The sequence below is a fragment of the Pipra filicauda genome, unplaced genomic scaffold, assembly GCF_003945595.2.
Source record: "Pipra filicauda isolate LSUMZ 115617 unplaced genomic scaffold, ASM394559v2 scaffold266_size1643727_pilon, whole genome shotgun sequence".
Lineage (NCBI taxonomy): Eukaryota > Metazoa > Chordata > Aves > Passeriformes > Pipridae > Pipra > Pipra filicauda.
In genome coordinates, this window is record NW_024104383.1 from 179,958 (window position 1) to 201,947 (window position 21,990).

General features: G+C 44.4%; 1 long non-coding RNA gene across 5 annotated transcripts in view; it reads left to right on the forward strand.

Annotated features, from left to right (window-relative positions):
• LOC113995683 overlaps nt 1-21,990 on the forward strand; it is a 150,657-nt gene that overhangs the window by 756 nt on the left and 127,911 nt on the right. For 4 of the 5 annotated variants that reach the window (XR_005563911.1, XR_005563908.1, XR_005563907.1 and 1 more), the window contains exon 2: nt 19,071-19,207. This is a non-coding gene — a long non-coding RNA (uncharacterized LOC113995683). Of the gene's footprint in view, nt 1-19,070; nt 19,214-21,990 lie in introns of all 5 variants that reach the window. The other variant, XR_005563910.1, reaches the window with a different exon arrangement.

The window sequence follows — 21,990 nt, forward strand, 5'->3', positions numbered from 1 at the left end:
TGCTTTCAAAAAAAAAAAAAATTAAAAATGGTGTGAGTCCTCCTGCTGCTGCTGCTAGCAGCTCTCCCCAGCTGTTCCCTCGGAAGGATCACTTCTGCTCTCACACTTCAGACTTGTGCATTGCTTATCATGCTGGCCCATCTATTCCCTGTCTTCTGACTGCCTTTCTCTTGGCACCATAAATTCCTCCTGTGACAGTGTGATTTTAGCACCTTCATTCAGAATTTTCTCCTCCTTGACTACTAAATGTTAATATATGCTACTGCAGGAGAAAGTATGTAACTGGCAAGGAGAATTTGTTAGACCCTGTGTTCAGTATTTGTAACTTATGATGCTAGCAAGTATTCTAGTCTTGTGCTTATGGACTGTCCAGTTTTTATTGCAATTCATATTAACTTTTATTTGTATTTAAGTTGGTTGATACAATTCTCATCAAATAATAATTTTCCTAGTTTAGATGTTAGTTATATTTTCACAGCTTGTGCTTTGAAGATTAGGATTTTCTTTCTGGTATTTAAAATAACACCAAGTTCTGAACATGTAATCTCCAGTACAGTGGTGAGGCACTGAGGCCACGATGAGCTTTATCAGTTTTACTGTAAGTGAAGAACCAAATAGGAGTAGATTTTAGGTTTTGGGTATTCAGGGAGGCTTAGTGTTTCTCTTTGAGCATACACTGGAAGACAATTATTTCTAGTCAGTCAGATTTTGGTACAATGGTTTGAATGTTGACACAGCATCAATAGTCTTGAAGGGGCTGTATATCTACTGAGCTAATGAAGACTGGTCTTAAGGTGTGTATTGAGTCTTGTATTGTGTTTGGCCTTTAGGAGGAAAATCCTCTAAAAGCTCATAAAGTTGCATTGTAGCAACTTGGTTGAAATTATTGGGGAAAAACCCAACAGATTTGCAAATGCTGAATTGGGAAGTTTTACTCTCAGAGCAGTTAACCTCGCAGTAATATGTGCTAGTTTTGAAATACCTGTAAACTACTGCAGAGATTTTGTGTCAGCTGTCTGACCAACAAAGTGGACAATTTCAGTGCTAGACATTTCCATTTTAAGTCAACAAGAGAGAATTTAATTCCTGCTGCCAAGGAACAAAGATTATTGTCATCTCACTAACCTGCAGGAATTGACATAAAAGAGTTCTGTGGATTATGCCACCATCACTGAAGCTTGTGCTATGTTCATCAAAAGTAATTTTTTTTAAGATTGTGGAAGCCAAATTGCCTTACCTTGCAGAAAGATGTCCCTTTTAAAACATGGAAGAAAAGTTGGTACCAAGGTTTTCTCTGCTGCTTCCTGGGTTTTAGTCAGCAGAGCACTTTTCCTTCTCTCTTATATTCTGTTTATTTTTTAAATATGCTCCAGGCAGCTCACTTTCTCCTAGCACTGACATGCAGAAAGAAATTACCTATTAAAAAAACCCCAAACAAACAGGCACACAATTAAGGGAGATAATAAAGTCTGATAAACCATCTGTATTTCTCTCTTCTGTTTACAGGACCCACAGTTGATGTTACCTTGTTGATGTTACCTTGTCTGCCAGTGGTGGAAAAGTGATTAGTTTTACCAGATATTTAAAAAAAAATGCTCTGTGTCTTATCTTACCTTTGTCTTCATTGGAAAGAAGAGGTGTTTGGCCTGTTCAGAATGTAATTTCTTATTTGTAGCAATATTCTCCTTTATAGCACTCTTTCCTCATTTACTAATTGGAATGAATGAACAAAGTCCTTTGATTGGTTTTGGATTTTATTAAAATGACATCAAGACGCATGCTCAGTGATTCACCACTTGAGTCCAAAGAAGAACGTTTTTACTAGGTGGATCGGTTTTTAAAATGACAGCATCTGCTTGCTCTTACACATTTATTTATGATTCTTCCCCAGGCGAGTATAGCAGGAGTCTGGTGAGTAATAACCAGCTGCTGGAATTAGCAAATAGGGAAAGCAGTTATTTGATCTGTGAAGGAATGTGAGAGCTGAGGCCAGAAGTAATAAAAACTAAGCAGATGCCCCAAATATATAAACCCAAGTCAGGATGTGTAAATTGCTTGTGCTGCTTATGGGCAAAATTGTGTCAGATGGGTTGCCTTGTCTGGAGTTTTTATTGAAGATGAAACTGTCTCCAGTGCCACATCACGTCCAGCAATCCCGAGTACCCTGGGTCTGGTTCCAGCGTCTCTGCTTGCTCGTTGAGTGTCAGCAGTGCACAGGCACAGCAGCTCTCTGGGGGCTTCTTCAGTGGCCTCTCTGATAGATTGTCTCATGTCCCAGGTGTGCTGTGACCAGGTCCTCCCTCCCTGCTACCCTTATAAGGTCTGTACTTACACTGAGTCATTCCTTGGACACTCACTGCAGGAGCACAGCAGTAACACCGAAGGTATTCTTTCTCTTCAGGGCTTCAGGATGCTGCTCAGCTCTTCAGGAATGCCATGTCCCTTTTGGCAGCCTGGCACTTTGGAATTAACACGCTCCCTAAAGGGAGGATGCCAAGAAGATGGAGTCAGGCTCTTCTCAGTGGTGCCCAACAATAGGACAAGAGGCAGTGGGCACAAACTGATGCACAGGAAGTCCCACCTGAACATTAGGAAGAACTTCTTTCCTGTGCAGTGACCATGCACTGAACAGGCTGCACAGAGAGGGTGTGGAGCGTCCCTCACTAGAGATATTCCAGAACCGTTGGGACACAATCCCGTGCCACGTGCTCTAGGATGACCTTGCTTGAGCAGGGAGGTTGGACCAGAGGATCCACTTGTGGTCCCTTCCAACCTGAACCATTCTGTGATTCTGGAACAGGGGAGGTGGTCTGTTTCCTTGTTTCCTGGGCTTTCTGAATGCTTGGGTGTATGCCTTCACTGGTCATCGCAGCAGCAGAGAAGTGCCTGTCAGTGTTGGCAGTGGCCACGGGCAGGGATGGAGGGGGGATAGGCTGGTGCTGCTGCTGCCCTGCCACCTGTGCCTTAGCCTGTTTCTGCTTCCAGGAGTGGTTGGCTGAGCAATGGTTCCATGAGCAATATACTCATTTAATATCTCCCCTATGCCCCACCACCCCACCCTGCAAAAAAAAGCTAAAAAAGTGAAAATGGGAGCTAACATGCCCTCTGGCCCTTAAATGGGAATATAAATTGACTACTGCTATGAAAACGATGGCTGGCTCTGATTTTCCTTTACAGGGGATGAATGGTTGTCTCCCTTCTGCAAGAACAGAAGTGCAAACACATAAGACTTTAAAGACTTTGGATGTCTTTCCTGGCTGCTTTTTCTGCTCCTCTGAACAGGAGATGAATGAATCTGATTAATAATATGTACAGAATTAATTGTTATACATAATTTTCCTCACATAAGCAAGATCTTCCTGCTTGAGAGTGACACAGCCATGCATTTTGGTGGTATCTTGGAGCTGAGTGTAATTGTGCAGTGACAGTGTAATGACGGATATGTCTTTAACAACCTGTTCCCTGCATTGTGGTTTTATCACTGCCATCTGCTCGGCCAAAAGTGGCAGCTGCCAGGTCTCACAGATAACGCTGTCATGTACTGTAATGTAGAACAACATATTGTTGTAATTTCTCTGCTATTACTAGATGAAATAACTTTAAGTGAGATAAGGTGACATTTTGCATGGCACTTTGGAATTCTTCTCATTGCAGTGGGTATAGGACACACAGTGTTCTTTCTGGAGCAAGCTACATCAGCACATCCAGTTCTACTTTCAGAAATCACTGGAAAATGCCTGTTTTACAAACACATTATGTAACATCCATCTGTGACATATGTGTCAGTGCTGAGGTGCAACTGAAACAGTCAGTATTGCTTACACATGTAGCCTTAGTTACCTTTGTGGGATGGAAATTGTGTAAGACTATTTTAAAAATAGTTTTTTCCTTTTTCTTTTCTTTTATCAACTTGAATCTCCTTCATATTTGCATATTTGCAGATTTCCTTTATATTTGCAATCGTTCAGACAGCTCTTTCAACATTAAAGGAAACACAAAATCTTTACAACTCTCATGAATGAGTGTTTTGAGGTCACTCGAATCACTGGCAAAGGTATTGGCAAAAGCATGTTTAATATAAAAGTGAAAGCACAACAAAGTTTGGCAAGGTTAACTCTACTACTTTATTAAAGCACACAGAGAAAAAGCAAACTAAAATCTAAAATCAATCAGTCTAAAACCATCATCAACTCAAAAATTATCTATGTGGAGGCTGGAGCAGGGGAGGGGGTGAAGGGTAAGGGTAGGAAAGGATAAGGATAAAAAGGAATAAGGAAGACCCTCCTGGTGAGTCACAAGTTCCTTGCTATACTGAGCCTGGACTTGACAAACAGTTTAGGCCTAAAGTTTTAACAGCACTTAAGCTTAACAACACTTAATTGATAGCTTAAGTTAAACAATTTAACAAAAGATTCATATAGAATGTACTATAGAACAACAGTAACTCACAGGCCTAATTTACATACAAATCTAAAGTGCTTAAGAATCTAAGAGAGCAACATTCATAGTACATAGTCCTAGAGGTTCCTAGAGCAAGTGGTTGGCTAGTGAGAGGAAGGAAGGAAGGGAAATGGTGTGTCACTGGGAGAATATACCTGTCTGCTTCAAAATACCTATCTCATACACATGTTACATACACATGTGCTGTAAAACTGTGACATCAGATCTATCAGCCTACTGGAAAGATTTACTAGGAAAACTGATATGGGGTATTTCTTTTTGCCGATGAACCTTTATGAAGAACAGCCTTTCTCATATGGCAAAAAGCCTAGTTGTGATGAAGAAGGTGGAATATGTATTCCTGATACTTGCATCATTTTCTTATTTGAGTGCCATAGGATGTAAAATGTCGAACAACTCTTCAGCAGCCCGAAGGTCTGAGGCTCAGAGATGGCTGGCTTATACTTGGCCTGTTTGGAACACTGCTGCAGGTAGAAAGCTTCCTGACAGGAGTGTGGAAGGAAGCCAGGGCATGGGTCCTTTCTGTTTCTCTGCCTCTTCCAAATGGATGTGTAGCTTTGGCACTTCATTGCCAGCCAGGCAGAGGCCATTGGAATTGTGAACAGTGTTCTCCCAATGGCAAACAGAGGGCCAGGCCAGAGAAAAGTCTTTTAGCATTTAGCTGATGCTGTACACTCTGGAAATGTAAGCCTTGCCTGTTGTTCCAATAGTGCATTTCAAGAGCTGATGCAGGGTCCTGGCATTGTACTGATCTTGAGCACACACCAGATCCCCTTTTTATCCTAAGGGTAGAAATGTGTCATTTTCATTAACCACACTTTATGTACATGTGTGTACCTTAAGAGGAAGATTATATATGTGTGTGTATATATATACATATACATATATGTAAACATTTTTTTTCTTCCTCCCAAGATTTAAAAATCTCATTTGAAACTTCTGTTTGATTTATCCCCTGGACTAGGGCTATAAATACTGCATGAATTTGTTTTGTGCTCTGTTTTAAGTATATCTAGAAATGTACACAGTTATTTGTGTTCATACATCACATTCTTATTAATGACCACAGAATAATTGCTAGTTGTATTGCCTTTTGTTTCTGTGTATGTTTTTAAAAGATATTGTAAAGTCTTTGTTGGAGTTTGCATGGGCTTCAAAAATTAAATTTAGTCTGTGATTTTATTACCCTTTTTATTTAATTTATCTTAACTGTTGCTTTCAAGCTGTGAACCAGCTGTTGACTTTGAAAAAACATTGTTCAATTTGAAAGGAGCATTTTAAAGCTTAATGTAATGGCTGTAAGTAATCACTACAGCAATTATATTCTCTGGTGTTGTGCGTCACGATAATATTGGAGGTTGTAAGAAAATGCAGGAGAGAAACACATCAAGCTCAGATGTCTCAGTTTTGTCTGCGATGCCCAGCGTCTCTCTGTGCTATGTAGCTTGGTCTCCCTGCTTGAATTGTTGCAGAAAATCGAAAGTGGCACTCTGTTGCTCCGTGTGCCCAGCAGGAATCAGGGGCTCTTGTGAATCTTGGTCTCTGCCCTCCTTGGACTGGAGAGGGGTTTTGCTTTCCCATGCAGGTGGATGGATGGTACATGTGCACTTGCTGCAGTGGCAGAAGCCCCTGCTGCTCTGCTGGCTCCTCCTGACTTGTTCCAGGATGTTGCACTTGACATAGAGTGGAATTCTGGGTTTGACTTTTCTTGAGCAGCTGCATACCCACCTTGCCTGGTGCCAGTGGTAGCAAAGCTCCTCGCAGAGCATGTAGGGAGTCTGGCCAGGGCGGGAGGTCTTGGCATCCTGCAACATCAGGCCATGCTCCCACTGTGCTCTGGAAAGGAGCAGTGACTTGCCATGGTGAGGAGACTTAATTGAAATGGGTGTATTTTCATCTGCATTCTGAGAAGGAATGTCCTCCCTTGGTTTGTGAGCAGCTCTTCAGTTCAAGCAGGGTGGAGCTCTTGGGGAAGAGAACTTTCAGGGTCATTGCAGTGAGGATAAAGGAAGCAGCATGCGCTCTGCATCCCTTCACGTTGTAACACTCTGTGAAAATGCTCTGCAGCTTCCTCTGTCCTGGAAGTTCTCTCCATAATGATTTTAAAATGAATGTAATACACATCACTGTGGGAGTGGGCTACATTTCCCAAGAAGTCACCCAGCCATGCTTTACACATAGCTTGTGTTTGGGAACTGCGGACAACACTGCTGCTCTGAAAAGGTGGTGCAGGACCTAGACCCTTTTTGCTTTTCACAGAATCCCAGGATGGCTAAGGTTGGAAGGGGCCTCTGCAGATCATCTAGTTCAATGCCCTGCTAAAGCAGGTTCACCTAGAGCAGATATTTTTGCCAATGTGTGCTGCACAGCAGGTTCAAGTCACCTGCCAAGCTACCATCAGTTCCTTTTAACAGCTTTGTAAAGCAACAGTGCTGCTGGGAAAGACCTAGTAGGAAGCTTAGATTCAGCAATATACTAAACCTTTCCCAAACTTAATTTGTAGCAAAATCCTTCATAATACATATCGAGATCTGACCTGATGCAGTATAGTGAAAATAACAGGAAGGGCAAGCATGCAGTGAGCTGGGGGCAATGAGACCCTGGGACAAATTGGAAACCAGGCTTACTACTGAGGCAAAGTTGCAGATGTTTGGTTGTCATGGCTTTTAAGGAAGGACAGAAGATGCACTTGGAAGTGGGTTTTGTGATGGCACTTATAGTAGATGGTAGTCGTGGTGACATGACTGGAGTGATCCTCTGCTAAGAAGTAGTCCTGCCTTGGCATGGGAATACCCAGCTGGAATGGCCCGTACATTACTGTAAAATGAAACAGTGAGACTCTCAGGAGCGAAGGCACTGTCTGTGTGTGCAGTGTGCATTGTGGGATATCCCCAGCAAAAGGAGCTGCAATGTAGTTTCCCCTTTCTCCAGCTGTGTGTACTGCAGAGGAAAGCAAAAGCTACAGATCCGTGTGCGCTTTGGAGATCAGGCATGTCCCTTTCAGACACGTGGCAGAAGCTGGGCTGGTGACCATGGATTTGGCACAAAGGGACAGAGACAAAATCCTCATTGTGACAAAGGCAGTATGACATGTGAATGACACTATATTTTTATGTATATATGTATAAATTATACATTCAAAGAAGGTAACCGCTGGGATGGAGATAGACACGGAACAGTGCGTTCAGGAAAGTTAAAAGCTTAGCTAGTGTAGCAAGGTATTTTTTAATGTAGCAGAATGAAATTCCTTTGGGTGCAGCAAATGAGAGACATAAAGTGTAATGCCCTGTGAAATCACAAAGAACCACTTTCAGCAGATGGAAAAAACAAATTTAATACAAAAACAAAAATTCATAGACTCTGCCTTTGATAATCCAAGTATGAGGTTACACTTTAACAGTATCCATTACTGGCTGTGAAGTGTATTTTGGTTGTTAAATGCACTTGCTAGTTTGTCACTGTATAGAATTTAAAGTGATGAATCCTGTATTCTGCTGTTATCTTCACTCTGAGAAACTAAACAAACTCTGTGACAAATGGCTCCCAAGTCACACACTGTTTCACTCTGATGTCTGCTGCACCTGTGCCACTGTTCTCAGTGTGGAACAAAACACCTGGGTTTGAAGCTGCTTTTAGGAATCCCTGTGGCAGGGATATCAGGAGGTATAAGTGGGCACAGATGATAAGCCCATTGCCAATGCAGAGCTGAAGGCTGGCACCCTGGAGCCAGGGATCTTTCCTGTGCCCTCAGAGGAGCAGCACCATCATGCAAGTGGGATACAAGTGCTCACCTTTCCTCTTTGCACCACCTCTGGCCTTCCTGCTACCTCTGCAGAGAGGAGTGGGGCACCTCTCCAGGCTGTCCTGTGCTATGACTGACTGACCTGATTGCAGCTAAATAAGACAACACCAGCCACCTGGATGATAGAGGAAAATAAAGCAAAAATATTGTGGTCCTGAGCGAGCCAGAGCTAAGATTAGTGTGCGTGTGAAAGGAATCGCAAGGTCAAGCTGGAAGGCCGCTTGAAGCGTGATTGTTCTTTGTGGCTGAAGGCAGACATGGGAGTGTCTGTCTGGTATGTGTGCAGATAAGAAACACCTGGCCTGGCTTGATAGCTTGGACTCTTATTCTGTATATAAATGGAGTAATACAGTTACAAGTGAGTTCTGCCTGGACAAAATCTGTCTCTCGTGGATTCGTTTGCCACAAAGGGTGCTCAGTGAGGGATTTTTGCCGTACCTGCTGTAATCCAGTCTAGAGAACTAGAAAGTGATGAGCAGAAGGAGGAATAATCCTAATTTTGTGTATACAGTCTGAGTACAGAGGTGATTGTTAAGTAATGAATGAGATCTGGGATTGAAATAAATACTTATATGGAAAAGCTGGCATAGCACTGAGTCATAAAGGTAAATAATGTGTTAGGAGTTCTTAGTGAAGGTATAAAACAGGTAACAGGATTATGTCATTACCTAAATTCCCAGTGTTGTGCACCTTGAATACTCTATGCAGTGCTGGTTCCCCACTTCAGAAAGCAAAGAATTGAACTAGAAAATGTTAGCCAAGACAGACGAAGATGACAGAAGATCTGGAAAGGCTTCTTTATGAGGAGTGCTTTGCCTTGAAGAAGAGACAATTAATTGGAATATATGTGTATAAAATTATGTGGAATAGGAAGGATGAGAAAGGAATAATTGTTAATGAAGGAGCTGGTGGTGGAAGGAAGGACATGACAATACGAATGTCAAACTCAAAACAAAAAAGAAAAAGGGACATGCTTATTCATACTGTGCATACTGGAGCTGTGGAACTCCTTGTGTCAGGATGTTGTAGGTGCTGAAAGTTTCAGAAAATTAAAGCAAAAATTGTGAAAGTGAAATCCATCTGTGAATATTAAACGCCAAAGACCCACTCTATTCTGACTCAGGAATTTTCCAAACTGTGTGTGCATTACTGGAGGCTGGAGACATGCTGCTACATGCTTTTCTATTTCTTATCTTCTTCTCTAGACATTCTTCTCCTGCCTGTTGCCAGAAGCAGAATATCGAGCTAAATGGCCTTTAGATTTGAAGTTATGTGGCTGCTCTTACATGTCTGTGTTATCCTAAATTTGACACATTTTAGGAAATAAGCTATGTATGAAGTAGTTTTACACTTAGGTCCAGTAGTTTTTACTGTGGCTTTACTTAGCTCTAAAATTTGCCTCTGGCTCATCAGAGATAACTGCAACCCTAGGCTGTGGTGTGTTTAATTCTTGCAGTGGAAGTGTTGCAGTATTGCCAGCAGTGGAAGTCAGGTCTAAAGTTGGGAGGCAAGTGCCGTGTTGTGTGGATGTCACAGATAGGCAGGTCAGGCCCTCATCCAGTGATGTTTTGTTGATTGATTGGGGTGGAGGAAGAAATGGGAAGAAGAGGTTCAGTCAGCATCTAGGATCCTTCTGAGTTCTCTCTGAGATGATCAGTTGAGAATGTTTATGGAGGCTTCTGTGCAGTGGATGGTGATCTAAGACCATGCACTTAATGCCCATGCAGGGGCTGGCAGCCTCTAGGACGGAGAAACCCATATGGTTGGGAGGTTGTGGCCTTTCTAGATGGAAATTTGGATTGGTTAAGCAGGCTCGCTCCAGTTTCCACCTTGCCCACTGCTTTGCACACTCAGTTGCTCACTTTATAGCACAAAAGTCATGGGGGTGAGTTCAGGGCTTTGTCTCATTGCATGGCTGTGCTGCTGTCAGGATGGAGCCAGCTCCCCAGCTTTTCCTCTGCAGGAATCTTCCCATTTACATGCCGCAGAAATAACTCCTGTGAATTTAATTAATCACAGTTTACATGGTAATAACCCTTGGAATATTTTTTATGGGTAAATAATGTGTATCCCCTGCTGGAGTGGGGGTTCTGCAGGTTCCAACATTCAATTATTTCATAATCTACTTCCCATTAAATGATCAGAGAGCGAGACCAGAGGAAACTAACAGCAGTGGGAATAATTAGCAGCTGCCTTGTGTTTGGGGCATGGACGTACTCTCTTAATGCTCATTAAAAAGCCTTTACAGTTAAGGAGAATGCAGGGGTTTTTGGTGCTGCCAAGCAAGTGCCACAGAGTTTCTGGCTGGCAACGTGGTGCTATGCATAGGGACCTGGCTAGTTCTTACTCGCAAGGAGCCTTATTCCCAGAGGAGCTCCATGCAGTGACGCTGCTCAGCCCCTGGTACCTGCCCGAGCCCTTTCCTCGCTGCGTCTGCTGCGACCTGTGTGGGAGGAGGCTGCGAATGCCGGCTTGGCAAGACTGTTCAGTCTCTTCTATCAGGCAGGCTCAGAGCAGCTTCAGACCGTCCCAAATCTATCAGTTTCTTGTGAGATAGTGAGAAGTGTCGTTGTCACCAGCGCCTCTGACTGAAGAGAAGGTGAGCAGGCTTGCCCAGGGCTGCACAGTGTGTTTGCAGCAGAGTGGAGTCGGGCAGAGGCAGGACCTCGAGTCTGCTGCTGGGAGGGACCAGCCCCATGCTCTGCTGCAGCTGGGCAGGCCCTTCTGCTGAACAGTGGTCCAGAGCCATCCTGCCAGCAGAGCAGGCCTGGTTGATGGCTTCTGGAGAGGTGACATGCCAGCCAGGCTGGCAGCCTCACAATCACAGCACATGGGGAGAGAGCTACACTCAAGTGAGTGGTGTCTTGCTGGGAAGTGCTTGCTCAGAAGCCCACTCCTCTTCCTGCACTGTGATTATCCTAAGCACCGGTGTATTTTTTCAGTTTATGTTTCCTCTTTCTTCCTTGCCTTTGCTACTTTTGCTTTTATTTAATGTTGTATTCTTTGTTGTAATTACTACTTTAATCTGTAATGTTGCCGCCTGCCCCAGCTTCTGGCCACCTTTGAGGCCAGTGCTGGTAACAAGTCAGGGTGCCTCTCAACAGCAAGGTTCCTGCTGAAATAGCTCCCTAAATAAATAAAAGGCAAATTGAATATTGGAAAAGAACTTTAAATAACCTCTGAATTCCTAGGGAACTACATCTTACATCTCTGTTAGGGACAAATGGGTTCAACATAAGTAATGATCCTCTGGAATGACAAATAAACATCATTCATCAGCCTCTGTGGACTGGAATGAGAATAGACTTTGGTGATAAATAAAAGCAAAGTGCAAAGATGTCCCTGGGTGGCAGATGAGAGCAAAGGAATTAAATATCATTGGACTATAAACACACAATTTCTGAAATGCTCCACGGCTTGCCTTCAGATAGCTGCTTTGGTTATGATGGGTCTAACTTTTTCCTCTCGTGCCATGGGAAGAAGCTAAAGGTCCTTTACTGCAACAGCATTCCTGGCACACCATGACCTCTGCAGATGGAGTAGCACCTTTCAAATGCAGCCTCATTGTGCTGAATTCTAGCTCTTTAATGAAACATAACTAGTTGAAATTATCTCAATTACTTTCTGTTTTTTCCCCATACTGATGTAACACTAAAACCCTCCTTGTTCCCACTTCAGGTGATCCACTGATGTTTGTATTTTGATTGCTATCTTCCTATTGTTTGATACTCGCCCCTTTTCCACAACTGCTTCAGGAGTTTCTGACTGGACAAGCCCCTTTTGGTTCTCGGAAACATATTCCTGTCACTGGGTGGACCAACTGCTTTGTCTCTGGATGCTTTGCTTCCTGAGCTACAAAGTTCTCTACCTCAATAGGACAGTGCCAGTGTTTTGATTTTGTGACTGCGATCGAGCCGGGAGCTCACTGTGGTGTGAGTGTGATGGGTGTGCCCTTGAGGAGTCCCTGTGCGTGTCCTGTCCACTGCGTTAGGATGTGAAGGAGGGAGTATGGGTTTGCTACCCTTAATGTCTGTCCAGCTGTTTGCTCCCCTAGATGTACGCAGTGGGTGTAGCTGCTGCCACTGCTGCTCTGCTCTTCTGTCTCCCTTTGCATCTCCTGAGTGCATGTTTGTCCTGAAAGACAGACTGATTCTTCTTCCTTGAGCCTCAGCTGAAGACGAGTTCTTTTTGTGTCACAGAAAAAGCCTTCTTTTTGAGAAGCTCTTTATCTTTGTTAAAATGAGGTTCTTGATGCACCTGTTCATGCAAAGCAGCCCCTCATTCCCCGCGCAGGCTGTGCTCGGCTCCTGAGGAGGGCAGCATAGGTTAGCTGATGCTCCTTGCCCGGAGTTCTGCTTTACATTCCAGCCATATCTAAGGCAGAGCTAGTGAAATGTAAAAGAGCACTGAAGGAATTGATAGTAAAACTCTTGGCTCTGCGATGAGTAGAGTAATCCCTACTCTTATTCCTACAGGAGAACTTGCCTCTCGGCAGCAGTTGTGCCGAGAGCACCGCCACTGCCACTGTCTGGGGAAGAGCAGGTGTAGGAAACCCCAGCGCCACCCTCCCTTTAAGACTGACTCTACATATCGGATGCACTTTGTGACTCCAGCATTGTAAACAGGTTGTTGTTACCTGTTGAGCACTGTTGCTGAACTTGGCTCTGTGGAATGTGCACAAAATAACAGAATGAAAACACAGATCCCTTACACCAAGGAGCTTCCACGGTGGTGGGGTATGAAGTACATTTTTCACTAAGAGGAAGACACTGGGAAATGTAAGGTTCGAATCCTGGGACTGCAGGAGAGCCTGACTGTCTTACAGGTGATGAATGAACAGCTTTTTTGTTGAAGCAGAAAACAGGATGGGCTTAAGCACACAAGAAGCCTGGAAAATCACATGGAAATAATTGTGACATCCAAATTAATACCAGATGAACTAATCAGAATTAATGTTAGTAGGAGTGATGCCACTGGTTATCACAATGATTAGACTATTATAATAATGAGTTTTCTGGGGAGGATGATGACGGATGATTTATATACTGTACAGGTATTTCTTCTGTGTATCCGCATGATAAGCAAGTCTGGTACTTTGCTGCAAGAAGTTGGGACTGCTCCTTATTCCTAAAGTTGCCCAGAATGTAACTCTCTTCTAAGTAGTTAGTTGGCCAAAAAGATCCTGGACAGAAAAGGAGGGAGGGCTGAGTAGACAAAAAGGGTACTGATGTCTCATTCCTGACCTGCTTGAGGAGAGCTGTTGGGAACCTAGCCCTGAGATGTTTTCTGGCCTCTCTGGGAAAAATAAGGAGAAGTCTGTCTGGGGGTATGATGCAGGGGCAGTTTTACAAGCACCACTCAGGCGCAGTAAGGTGGTGAAGGTCTCACTGCTGCTCTATCACAAGCTCTGGTTTTCTGCTCTACAAGCTGCTGTTTTCTTCTTTGATTTTCAGAAGAAATATATCCAGTGGGATATCTGGTGGTACACACAACGTGTATGTGTATGTGTACAGTGTTTGGCTACAGAAAGCAGTGGTCTAACAGTGCTAGGAGTCACTGCATGTGTAATAGTGATTGCACAGCAAAATGAAAAGCCTCAGGTAGTAACAAAAGGTAGCTGCAGTTTTCCATGCATGGCATTTCATCCTTCTCCATTTTCTCTGTGACTTTGCTGAGCACTGGCTGTAGTTGTTGCTGTCTAGGATGCACAGTCACTTCTCCATAGATTTTCCACCATCTCTGAGGCTGGCAAGAAATAAGGAGTTATGGTGATCTTATGCAGAGCCTATTCTGCCAATGTGTTGTCAAAGTGTTTAGAAGAAGTTTCTTTTTCTCTGGAACTGAAATCAAGGGCAGGGAAGCTGCCTAATAACTTCTTGAGGATGACGAAATGATGCGGCATTTGAAACTCTCATGGTAGATATTGAGCTCTTTCATTGATTTGTTGACAGAGTGACCAGGGCAGCAACAGCAGAAATCTTTTCTCTCCTCTCTCCTTTAGAGTTCAGGGTTACCTGGATCGTTTCCACAGTCCCATTTTGGACTTCAGAAACTGTGTGGGTACCTACATCCCATCTGTAGCCTCGTGAGTTAAATACACAACTTTCTACCTTTGATGCTCACCTTGGGGGAGGTAACACAATATTATAATTATTCTCAGTTTTATAATCACTTTTAAAAATTAAGTCAAATGTTTAGTAATAAAAATAATGATATTCAATGTAAGCCTGAAAAGAATGAAAATAATTTCAGAGCATTTTTAACACTGAATTTTCATTGTGGGTATTTCAGCTGCTTCCCTCTTGGCGAGGCTTGTTCATTTGTTCCTCCTGCTGTGTGCTTTAAACAGTAAGACCTGGGCTGCTACTAAGTGGGAGAGTGCCACAGGTGCTGAGCAAGCCTTGTTCATCCCGCTTCCTGTAGATTAAGTCTGAATAGGTAGAAAGCCAAGATTGACACTGGAAATGTCAGGCACATAGAGCCAGGGTTAATGTGTTACTGGTGTTATGCCAGAGAACACAATTGCACACTGTTGTATTGGGTTTGCATGTCCAGATTTTGGTAGCAGAGCATGGCTACAGGGGTAACTTCTGTGAGAAGCTGCCAGAAGCTTCCCCCGTGCCCAGTGGAGGCAATGCCAGCTGTCTCTAGGATGGACCCGCTGCTCGCCAAGGCCAAGCCCAGCAGTGATGTCTCCAACGCCTCTGGGATAACATATTTAAGAAAGAAAAAAGTTAGTGCTCGGAGAAAATTGCAGTCAGAGAAGAGCGGAGTGAGAATATGTGAGAGGAACAGCTCTGCAAACACGCAGGGCAGTGCAGAAGGAGGGGCAGGAGCTGCTCCAGGTGCTGGAGCAGAGATTCCCCTGGGATTCCTTGGTGAAGCCCATGGTGAGGCAGCTCTGCCCCTGCAACCCATGGAGGGCCACAGGGGTGCAGAGATCCACCTGCAGCCCCAGGGAGGAGCCCATGCCCGAGAAGGGTGATACCTGAAGGAGGCTGTGACCCCATGGGAAGCCTGTGACACAGGGCACAAATAAAATTACTCAGAGCCCTAGGTGCAGGAGTTGCCTGAAACATGCCATATGGCTGAGTTCAGGGTCAAACTTCTGGAGACCCCAGTGCCCAATTTCCCAGAGCTGTTCTCAGTGCAGAGACTAGAACACACATCACATCACCCTCCTGCTCTTGGAGCCCTTGCCCATAGCACAGTCAGTGCCTCACTCTGGAATGTCACCTTACACTCTTCCAGACATTTACCAACAGGGAATTTCCAGTCTTGATGTGGAGACTGGTTGCCTTTCTCTTCTGCTAGCTGTAGACTTACAATGAGACATTCACATTTTAAATATGGTGCAGTGACATCAATAGTAATAATTATTGCATGCATCAAAGCTTTGGAGATTAGCCATGGATCATGCACCTAAATGGCAAATGGTTATAATAGCTCCGTACGTGAAACATCAAAGTCTGAGGAAACATTGCTCTGTTATAAAAAATACATCAGAATGATCATTCCACTCCAAGCAAAATGCAAAACTGTAGACGTGCATGGAACAAATGCAACACATTTCATACTCATTTGGGTGTTTCAAGTATGGGAAAAATTGATTCCACAGCTCCAATTACCAATCCACATCAAGTGAAGACTGTATTGAAATGACGAGATTTTGAACAATATTAGGCTTAAGTTGACTCCTCCTTGTGAAAATGTATTTGTAATTAGGGCCTAGAAAAGCAATAAGAAGTATTTGGGGTTTTAATTTTTTATATGCTCCCTGACAGAGAGAGAAGTGGCTGAGATTGCATAAAATTCTTAAACCCATGATGTTTCAAGTATCCTTTTGCTGAATTGAAATGGGTCTCTCATAGATTAAAGGAACTGCACTGTTGTTTTCTTTGCTGGGAGAAAAGTATTCCAAGCAGAGTGAAGCACAGGCTCTGTCTGCTGAGCCTGGGGACAGCTACCGAAAGAAAAAAAAGCAGAACAGTCACTAGAATAACAGAACCTCTGAACTCAGCAACTGAAATTCCCAATTACAGATGTGCTGCTGTTTCTCCTGCCTCATCACAGCTGCTTTGCTTGATCACTCCCCCAGCCCCAGTGGGACAAGCAGTGTGAGGATGTGATGCCACATGTGCTCCGACAGCCAAATCAAAGGCCCAGCCAAGCTTGTGTCTCAGCCACGAATCTGGAAGAAATCAGAGATCCTCATTAAAGTTTCAGAAAAACCTAACTGGTATGAGGACAGCATTCAAAAATGTATTTGGGGGAAAACAAATATTGTTTTAACTCTATTAATAATTGATGTGTTGCCAGCAGAGATCCTCCTAGCATTAAGGGAATTGAAAATTAAAGGCACAAAGACACTACTTTAAGAAAACATCTTGATAAATAATTAATATGGCATAGGCCTACTGGAATATGAAGACTGTAGGTTTTAGCTTGTCTTGTCAAACCTATGCTTTCTAATACCACAGTTTCTTTCAGAGTGAGAGCATGGTCATTTTTGGTTTAAATCAACAAAAGCTTGAGTTGTTTATGTTGCTTAACTGGAATAATTCACTGGTTTCTGTCAGTGGCTTGTGCTGAGTCCTTGGGATCCTAGAGCAGCACATACTCAAAGGGCATGTCTTTCTTAAATCAAGATGAACAACAAATTACTGATTATTTAGAAAACAGAAGAGACTATGCCTGTTTCAGGAAAACTACTGCTTGTCAGGGTCAAACTAGATCAGAATAAGAAAGCCTGCTGGAAGAAGAAACTCTGGCAATACCTGTTTAGCAATACTATTTATAAATAGCTGGGAGAGATGCCTTGGGATGTGTAACCCCCAGGAACAGCTACTGCTTTAGTTTGTGTGTCACTAGAAATATGAATTTTCAATGGTGAGGCCAATCTTGGGGACCAAACTGAAAAACCCAGTGGCTGGCACTTCCCTTGTGCATTCTAGTTTGTGGGGATCTTAAGGATAGGAAATTGTGCAGCCCAGCATTCCACAGAATACAAGCCTATCAGTATGACCAAAGAAAGGCTGGACACAGACTGTGCTGAGGGAAGTAAATATGGAATTTCTGCATTTCCCTCCAAAGCAGTTCTAGCACTGCTGTGAGCAGAGCCTGCGGGAGCAGCGTTCGGAGACACGGCTGAAGGGTTTGGCTTGGTGGACAGAACCTGACAGAGAGAGACATTGCAAAGCAGAATACTGAGCACCATGTTAACTAACAGAGCTGCTGCCACCTCTGAAAGCCTCTGTCTTGCTGAAGGGTCTGCGGGCTCTTTAAACTTCCAATTTATTCCAGTCCATTCCTATCCTTTAGGCTGTTATAATGAAGCAGCTAGTAAGTCAGGCATAATTTCTGGCAGGCTTTTGAATTTAAGAAACTGCACAAGAGCATCCAGAGGACTATATTTATCATTTAATTCCTTTAAATAAAGCAAAAGTGAATACTGCTTCTTCATTAGAAGAACTTTAGTTCAGTACTTTAATGCAAAAGGTTTGTTGAGATTGATGGAATTCATAAACACCCTTTATTTACTACAGCAAAGTTAATAATTAAGAAGAAGAGAGAATATACATGAATGCATGAATGCTGTTGTAAAAATAATTCCTGCCTTAGTTCCAAGGAAAAAGCCCATGTAAATTGGTGATTGAGAACATAAGGGTGTTCCACTAGAACTATAAAGGGGAGTTTTTTCCATTCTTGATAAGGTAATTGTGGTGGTGAGGCACTGGCAAGTGCAAATTACCCAGACTGCAGCCGGGTGTGTTCTCTCTTGGGTGGGTGTCCCTTTTACCGTTCCCGGTGCACCGACAGCACCCGCAGCACCTGCCCCGTACCCAGCGGGAGCTCTCCTTCCTGCCACTGCCACGGCCGCCAGCAGCACTCAGGCCCTTGTTGAAACTGGAGTGTAAAGCTCGTGGACTGGCAGTGCTGGGAGGGCTGGGCCTGACATGCCTGGAAAATTGCCTCTTGCCTGCAGTGATTCCCCTGAAAGAGAGTCCAGTTGGTGTAAGTATGGTTAGTTGCTCTATGGCTGCTGGGCAGGGTGGGTGCAAGTGCTGTGCAGGGCAGCCCCAGGAGCTCCTCAGCGTGAGTGCCACGAAGGCCAGAACTGCTGTCCTGCAGGGAATGGACACCTGCAAGGCTGTGTCTTCCCACAGCTGTCCTCCCATCCTGCTGCAGCTGCTGCAGCCGCTCCTCGGTTTTTCGATGAGTCTTTGCCTATGGCTCTCTGTCCCTCTGCTGCCAGAGCTGCCTTGCTCTGCCCTGCCTTCCTCCCACTATCCCTGCCCTGCCTGCTGACTGCCCCGCCTTCCACCATTGCTTCTGCTGCATCTTTCTCTCCTGATGTAGGGAGAGCATTTCCCATCCTGCTGCTGGCTGGTGGGGATGTGTCCGTGCCTGCCAAACAGCCCTATTGTTGGTTAAAGATGCTGACTCTGGGAGTCCCATCCTCATCAGGCAAAGCTGAGAGTCTGTCTGATTTAACAAGGCAGGGAAACAAGCCAGTTATCTGAATCTGAAGCATATTCTCGAAGTGATTAGCTGCCTAAACTTACTCTGTAATTATCTCTGCTGAGTGGTTTCTGCACATCATTGCCCATTTTTCTGACTGTTTTTATTTAAGTTGATAATGGAAAATGAATAAAGCCTTAGTTCCACTCTGATTTTGACACTTGTGCCAGAAAATATCTGAAGATGAATATTTCTGTGTTCACAATAGTTAGATTAATATTTAATTTTTTGGCATCCACCAAGCTGATTAGTTTTCCTCTGATATGGCTCCACTTTGTAATTACAGGAACCGGCTCCTCCTGGGGAGGAGAGTGCCTGGGGTAAGAAGCTCGGAGATCATCCTGACGTCACTGCAACCATGATTTCACCAGGCTCGTGCACTGTGAGGTTATTGCGATCTGAAATCTCTGCTGCTGGAAAGAGGTACAGGTATATGTGACCTGCTCCATATCTTCTGAGGACAGACAAGATATGCCCTTGATTGCGTTTATACTGAAGGGAATAGAGTGGAAACAAAGTGCAGCTGTGTTGTCTCAAGGAATTTCTGATCCTTGCCTGCCGCAGCAGGCCAAGCCTTCCTTAAGGGACACAGCCCACCTGGTGCTGCAAGTGTAGAGGACATACCACAGCACTGTAGGGGGACAGACAGAGCTAACCGAGACACAGGGACCCCCCTGGCCAGGGATCCTCTGCTGAGCCTGGGGAGTACCACTGGTGGGGGCTGGTGGTGACAAGCCATGGAAGGAGTTCCAGCACCACCGTGGAAGCAATCCGAGAGAAAGCTTGGTGAGACATGGGGGGCCGGCTGACTTGGGGCCTCTCTTTGTCCTCAGCCATTAGCAGGTGTTTGTGAAAAGCCTGTAGAAGACAGGGTGATGATTACTTGAGATCATGATTGCAGTCCTTCTGGAGCAGTGGTCGTATCTGTCCACTGCACTGAACTAGCAGGTGGGGGTTGTGCTCAAGGAGTGACTCTGGAGCCTATTGAAACCCCTGAGTACATCTGAACTCCACAGCATTCCAGGTAAAGAGCCACATGTGATTCAGGGGTCACACTGCCCTTCTTCTGTCAGCCTGATAGCAAATAATTTCCCTGGCACCTCATGATTCCTATGCTATGAAAACGAGCTAGTGCACATTTGGTGTGTGCTGAGAATGCCTCTGGCTGGGGACAGTCCCACTTTCCTCACTGTATTGTTAGGCGAGTTGTCCACCCGTGTTTGGCTGGACCCTCTGGGGGTGGGCAGGGGGGGTCAGCCTACACTTGGGGATGCAGAGGCAATAGGCAAACTCACATCCTTTGTTTCTAGGACCACCCAATGCTTCCTTCACAAATGGGACTACCACCTGTGGCTCAGTCCTCCCACAGATTGAGCCTTCCCTATTTGCTCAGAGAGCAGCTATCACTCAGAATCAAATGCAGCCTTTAGAATTAACCCATCTGTAAAGGCCAATGAGTCTAGATTCCCCTGACCAGCCATGCACTGCAACATCTCATCTCAGTGCCATATTTATCTTGCACTGTCAGTTTTACCTAGCTCCTAAGCACTCAGGAACAGCAGTACTGTCAGGGTGTTGTTATTCATTTGTTTTCACCCACTTGAAGTATGTATCATTGTCATAATCTGGCACTTTGCACTGGGAACAAACTCCCTGTGTGGACAGGGATCAGGGCCATTTTTCAAATGCTGCTGACTGTTAATTTGTACACTGTTTGAAGGGAAAAGATCTTGTTAGAGCTCCATTGTACACATTACTTCATCAGGGCATAGTAGGCAGTTGTCTCCAATAGCCAGGTGCCAGGTGCCAGGGTGCTGGTGACAGGGGTGCAGTGCGTAACCTCCATGGGCAGCATGTGCCCAGCTCTGCGTGCACAGTTCTCATTTGTGCACCCGAAGCTGATCAGGTGAACCTCATCCAAATCCATTTGTTCAGCAGATATAGTATAATAGCTGCTGGCTGCTCAGCCTCCATCCCATATCACCATCCTCCAGAACTGTGTTAAAACCTGATCATTGGGAAGTTCAGGTGTTTTGTTTAGCTGCAGTACGCTCCCAGCTGGGTGAGAAAAGGGATGGCAGATACTGCAGAGCTCACAGTTCAAACACCAGCTCCCACAAGCTGTGTGTCCTGTTTGCTTCCAGACCAAAGAAGCAAGTGGAACGGCTGCTGGTGCTGGGCTGTCCCGAGCTGTGGTGGGTCCCTGGACTTCCTTCACAAAAGGCAGGAAAATAAAAAAGGAAAATTAATCTACCAAGGGCAAATGAATCAAACCAGCAACGCCTGCTACAGCTCATGGCCTGCTTAAACACTAGAACATTTGTTGCAACCATTTAGTGACCCGTGCTCTTCTCAGATTCATCTTATGAAATGGAAAAAGCAATTTGTCTGCCCACGTGCCCTGAAGTACTGATATTTGTTAAATCCACTGCTTTGAAAGCCCTATATTTGAACTACTGGATATGCAGAGAAGAAAGCAAATAAAGCTGGCTGTGATATGTGCGTTTCGTCTGGGTAATATTCCGATAAGGCCTGATTTATTACCGTTATGTCTTAAGGCCAGGCAAATCTCATGGGGTCAGTCATAAAGTATGAGGCAGGAGAAAGAGAGCTTGAGAAAGTAGAGGCAGAGATCCTCTTTGCCTCTGGAGGTCTCTGAGTGTGTCCTTTCCAGGGTTTCTAGTTCAGGCTGTGCTTTCTGGTTCACCATCTGTCTGGTACTTCAGCTGCCTCTCTGTCCTGGTGCCAGGCTCCTGCACACTGCCCTCAGCATGGCTGCAGGGAGCCCTGCTGGCTTGGCTCTGGGGTGTCAGCGTGGTGCCCACACCTGCCTGGGGTGCCCACAGCACTCTCCCTTGTGCTGTGTTCTCCTTTGCAGAATCTGATCTTCCTCATCTGAAAAATGATTACAGTAAGAAAGTGCAAGCTGAAACCAAGTTATAAATGACAGGAGCAATGCAAGTATCACCAGTGAACTGGGATAAATAATAAAAGAAGACAAACACAAGGCACACAGAGAGTATTTAAAACCACGATACCTTGGGATATTTCTAAATGAAAAAAAAAAGATTTCACACTGAAATTGCAAAATTACACATATCAGTTTGTTAATTCTGCCCAAACTAGCAGTACCTAAAGAACTGTAACATTATCTGCTAACTTCAGGGAGTCTTGGCAGGTGAGCAGAGCAGCAGAGCTGTGGTGGG